Genomic DNA, 6382 nt, shown 5'->3' with positions numbered 1-6382 from the left:
ATCTCAGTGTGGGCAAGGGACTTGAAGAGAAACTTCTCTGAAGAAGACAAGTGCATGGCCTACAGACATATGAAAAAATGCTCATCATCAATCATCAGAGAAATGCAAATCAAAACTACTTTGAAATATTATCTAACCCTAGTAAGATTAGCCCACATCACAAAATCCCAAAACCAGAGATGCTGGCATGGATGTGGAGAAAAAGGAACACTTCTACACTGCTGGTGGGAATGCAAACTAATATGCTCCTTTTGGAAAGAAGTTTGGAGAACACTTAGGAATCTAAAAATAGACCTGCCATTCAATCCTTCAATTCCTCTACTAGGAATATACCCAGAAGACCAAAAATCACATTATAAGAAAGATATATGTACCAGAATGTTTACTGCATCCCAATTCATAATTGCTAAGTCATGGAAGAAGCCCAAGTGCCCATCAATCCATGAATGAATCAATAAATTGTGTATATATACACCATGGAATATTATGCAGCCTTAAAAAAGATGGAGTCTTTACCTCTTTTATGTTTACATGGATGGAGCTGGAACATATTCTTCTTAGCAAAATATCTCTAGAATGAAAGAAAAAGTATCCAATGTACTCAGCCGTACTATGAAGCCAGTTTATAAACACCCACACTTTCATATGAAAGCTATACCAAAACTATAGCCCAAGAAGAAAGGGAAAGAGGAGAGGGAGTGGAGTAGGGGGAGGACAGATGGAGAGAGGGTAATTGGTGGGACCACACCTATGGTGCATTTTACAAGGGTACAAGTTAAATCTACTAAGTGTAGAATATAAATGTCTTAACACAATAACTAAGAAAATGCAGTGAAGGCTATGTTAACCAGTTTGATGGAAGCAGTTCAAATTGTACATAAAACCAGAACATTTTACTCCATAAATGCATTAATGTACACAGCTATGATTAAAAAAAAGAAGAAGAAGAAGAATATGGTCATGACAGTATCTATTATTTTCCAGGCCAGAGCTGTGTTCCATGGAAAATATGAAGAGTCATGGAAAATTGTTACAAGGTTAAACAGGTTTGAGGCAGAACTTCTTTAATATATGAATGTGCATTTGAAAGTCCAAGAGAAGTTAGATAGTATGAAACATTTCTCAAATTCAAGAGAAGTTAGATAGTATGAAACATTTCTCAAATTCAAGAGAAGTTAGATAGTATGAAACATTTCTCAAATTCATCAATGACTGTACCATGTTCTGGTGGAATAACATTACCCAAGGAACAAACTCTGAGGCACAAAACTTTCTGAGCAGAGCATGTCCAGGTTTCAGTAACAAGTTTTCTGAAGCTTTCAGACTGTTCTATGGGCAACTATAAATCAGACTCGGCATACATCTTCTACTTTGGTTTGTTGGTCTATTCCTTATTGCTATTCTATTTTGCCACACTATTTTGTATAAAGTGGTACAATTTATACAGAGAGAAAAACAATTTACCCTTTTGTAACAGAATCTGCTAAATATGAACGACTTGGGATGAATAAGGTATTTAGGAAATGCTGACAAATGAGCTATATAACTTTTGAAAGCTTCAGACCTCTAGGTACAGACTCATTTTATTTTAGTCCTCAACAGAAGAGGGCTACATTTTCAAACCATGATGTTCCCCAACAATAAGAGCGAGAAAGTTAGGAAATGAAACCCATTAGATGAGTTATAAGTGATTCTTTGACTAGTCACAAGTATTAATTTTCTAGATGTCCTCCATCACAAATAGCAAAATATTGGCAGTGTTTTTTGATTGTTTGTTTTTTTACTCTGATGTGGCAGAATTGCCTTATCCTAAGGAAGACCTATGTTATGTTAAATGGGAATCTGAAATGGAAGTAGTTTTGTTAGAGTTCCATTCCTTGTTTATTAATTAATAATAGCATCTTGTGTCTTCAATCCAAGATTTATTTAATAAAAACATGTTTTCCAATTTTTTTAATGTTTAGTGTGGAATTGATGAAAGATTAAAAGTAATGGAAATTGGGGAGAATAATGGAGGATGCAAGCCTCGGTTGACCAGTTTTCCTCTTAATATTTTAAAATTAACCTGTTAAAGATTGTCAACCCAAATAATGCCATAGGTTTTTACAATACTTTGGAATTTCCAAAATGCTTTCACAAGATTTTTCATGTAATGCTTAAACTGCTTGTACAAGTGAATACTTACATTCAGAAAAGCTAAGTAAGTGTAGTGTATTATACTGCAATAATCATGGGGGATCCAATTTCCAACTACTTTATAAGTTACATGGATGTTCAACTATATCCAAATTGCTTGGACTTACTAAGCTTCTGTTTTCCTATCAATAAGGTGTGGGTAATAATTCCTAACTTTTAACAGGTGTTTGTGGATTAAATATGATATGAAGTTATAATGCACTTTGATCTCAGTCAACATTAATTTTCTTCTTCCCTTTGCAAGATTCCACATTGAAGGTGCAGGATATTTGACAACAGAGGCAGGTTTTCCTTCTGGCTTTTTATATCACCTTTCAGGAGCAATCAAACAAAATGTGACTTGAACTGAACCCAAGTTTTGCAAAGTGTATGACACTTAGTCAAATGAGTATTAAGTGTGAGTGAATCTGACATCATTCCTTCCCTCCAAAATTCTTTAATGACTGGCTACCTGTTATGTTTATGTTTCTGAAGAAGAAAAACATTATATTTTGTTCTTTTTCCTCTTGAAAATAATCTGCTTTCATTTAAACCAATAAAACTTCAGAGTTAAAATGAACCCATCCACCTTTCTTTTTTGGCCGGGGCTGGGTTTGAACCCGCCACCTCCGGTATACGGGGCCAGCACCCCACTCCTTTGAGCCACATGCACCACCCTCACTGATTAGTTTTTTTTATGTGATGAGCTTTATCCTTTAGTCCATTTTTTATTGCTTCCTGAGACTTTTTCTCCTACATTCGATGACTATATCTTCGCCTCACCTTGACTAGTCCGTGGCTGTCTTCTCTTATTGGGATATATCTAGAAAAACAGATTTTCCCAAATAAGCTCACTGAGTAAAATGATATTCTTCTATTAACTGAAAATAAGGAAAGACATGGGAAATAAGAGGAAGGGAGGAGGTGCCACACGTATTAAACAAGACAGCTGTTTGGGGGCATTTCTCTCTTACAACTGGTAGAGGGCATTTTGTGTATCTGGTACCAGTCTTGCCGTGCACGCTGTCTTGGAGAGGATGAACCTTCCCTGGCTCTTCCCAGCTCTCACTCTGCCTCCTTCCTTATCACCTTTACTTTTGCTAAATCTAAATCCAAACTACCTTTAGTTTAAATTTTCTTTTTGAGGGTTTAGCTTTAAGATCAACCTTGTCTCTTAACCTTTTACTGTAATGATTCTAAGCCTCTTTTTAAAAATTTCCAATTGTTATTTTGTTGTCACTTGCATTTTATACTTCACTTTCTATTTGCAGATATTTAGATCTTTAACTTCCCCTTGCTCTTATTTCTTCCTCTGTCTCTCGTGTTTTTGTTTTTTGGGTTTTTGTTTTGTTTTTAAATTGAATTTCTGGAATAATTTTGACTTAACTATCTTAATCATTGTTTGCTGATCTCCTCATTGTTTAGTTCATTAGTTTTCTATTTTAAAAATATACACAGTAGAACCTCCATAGTTGACACCTCGCTACATTGACCACCTCCTCGCGTCAACCTAATTTTCACAGAATGGACATGCATCTCATGAGCTCAATGTACAGTAGGCTTAGTTCCTTGAGTTGATCACCTCTGTGTGTTGACTAGTTTGTCACAATCCCTGGAGTGGTCAACTGACAGAGGTTCTACGTACTATATTTTAATAACAACTTGAGAAAGTGCTTGACTGGATTGCAAGTAGTGGTGAGAATGTAGTTTGTAAACAAGGAAAAGTGGAAAAGTTTATTTTTTCTCCCTTAAAACTCTTTGCATCTACATCTCTGGTTCCATGTAAAATTACCCAGGTCAGATGATAGTTCTCCAATGAATTTGCCTGAAGTCGTTGACTAATCTTTCTAGGGTTATAAGCACCATCGCTCAGATGGTATCCTGGGTTTGCCAGAATGGAATTGCTTTCCACAGAGCATTTAGTCATCATATAAAAACTGTTTCTTTAAAACCCCACAGTCTCCAAATCATAAAACCACAGGATGAGAAGTAAACTACCACACCCTCCTTGTCCCAGCGGGAGCTGTATATAGGCAGTGCACTTGGAGAACAGGACAAGTGAGGTGCACTAAGCCCTCTCCTGTGGTTACTAGTTTTCTTCTGTTACTTCGGTGACTGCTAATTAGCTAGAGAAATTTTTCTCTTTCCTTCCTTTAAAATCTCTTATTTTGATGGTTCACAGAGTTTTCTCACAATCTGTCCTTTGCTTAAATGATGTCTGTTTGTACAGATGGGCTCTGTAAGAAGTCCATATGCAGCATTTAAATAATTTTAACTTTTCATTGATCATTCACCCTTAAACCAGATACTCAAATTACACTGGTGAACAGGAAAGCTGATGCTGCAATCTAGTGAAGAAAATAGGGACCATAGGTATGAATATTTTTAAAGTCTCTTGTATTCAGTCCTCTTTACTTTGCTAACATAGCATCAATTCCAATGGCCATAGGAAGTCATAGTTTCTTTTCAATACATCTATTTATTTGTCATAATATTTGACACATACCCTGTGTATTGTGTTCCATTAAGTGTCATATTTGCTCTCAATGCTAGTGGTATTCTTAGAGCCATGATATTTTTTCTATATTATCTACAGAAGAATTTATTTAAACTGAATAGTTTCAATGGTCTTTCTTTAAGTAAAGCATGTTTGTATCTCAGGTAGAAATATTATTTTTTATATTGTTCGGATCGATTTAAATCTATCTAATTTGTGAATTATAACTTTGAGCACTCTGCCTATAGGAGTGAAGAGGAGGCTGAGAGACGAGATTAGTGACAGAGTTTATGAAGGTGGAGAGTCCTGGTTCTGTACTGTATCTCCTTGTGCATATTTATAGTAAAACAGCTGGAATTGGTACACAGGGCTTACTCTCTAGCACCTTTGAGTGCTTATTCTAATGTGAAAAAATGAAATTAAATCTTTGTGATCATGGTATCTCCCCTGCCAGGTAAGTATGAAATTAAATCTTTATCTTCATTACAGTGAAAAAAGATTGAATTAAAGTTGACCCAAGTATCATGAAGTGAGAATAAATTATTAAATTTTTAAAAATCCTCCTAAAATAGTTATCTAAAATTTTACATCCCTTAGACTGACTAAGTTGATTTAACTGAAAATTTTTCTTCATTTTGTAACTCCTATACAGTTCAGCACAGTGAATTGCCTGCAGAGATTTTCTTACAAATGCTAGTTGAACCATTCCAAAATGTATAGTTTTAGACAATCTTCAATGATGAATTAAAAAAAAATTTTTTTTAAAGTACAGTCAAAAGCTAAATAGCCTACTGTCTAAAAAGGCTTAGCATGAATATGCTTTTTAAAGGCTCTTAAAAATCTGATTTTAGAGTGTTCTGTATCGATGTGATATAGAGCATGTAATGTCAGACCAAATAAATCAAGCTTTTCCATACAAAGATTTTTATGAGCTATCTTATTGTTTGCAGTAAACATAACACAGTAAACATAACTGCAAAACTAGCTTAAAGCCATGTCTTCTAGGGAAGGGTCGCATTGTTAAAACTGATAACCACTCACATGATGTGGCTTCGTGAACTCAGAAGCCCATGGAATGGATGATCAACCGGTGCCTACACAGATGTGATCTGAAGGTTTGAAATTCCAAAACTAGAGTATCATCATTTGGTGAAGGGAAAGGTGATACATTAAATCCTATTGTTATTTCTTCCTGAGAAAGAAGGAATACAGCGGGAATGTAATGGAAGAGAGAAAGTTGTTGGCATATTCAGGGGAAAGAATGAACGAGGGGAACTACAAGAGATCACGGTGCCAAAAGGGAGTTGCAGACGGCTTTCCCTCCCATTTCCTCAGCACGGTGTATGCACATAGAATGCACATGAGAGACTTTTCAAGGTAATTTGCATTTAATCATTCTCTTCTGTTATCTACCAAAGTAGCATAATATTTATTCCTGTGGGAAAACAGGAGCCTATAGATTAACGAGTAAAGAAGATGAAAAATCTCATTCCAGGTAAAAAGCCTCCCCCCCCCCACCCCGGCCCAACACAAGGGAGACATTGTCTTTCCGTCTTCTACAACTAGGACAGACTTGTTCCATCAAGATGCATAAGAGATGCTCCCTATCCTGGTTTGGTGGTTGGTGTGACCTTACCAAGAAATAAAAGGGGTGACATATCGCTGAGGTCCTCATTTAGTTTTTAAGGACAGGAATTCCACTGAGGTTGC

Source organism: Otolemur garnettii, unplaced genomic scaffold (genome assembly GCF_000181295.1).
Source record: "Otolemur garnettii isolate 467f Iridium unplaced genomic scaffold, OtoGar3 scaffold00002, whole genome shotgun sequence".
Lineage (NCBI taxonomy): Eukaryota > Metazoa > Chordata > Mammalia > Primates > Galagidae > Otolemur > Otolemur garnettii.
Note: the sequence above shows the minus strand (reverse complement) of the source record.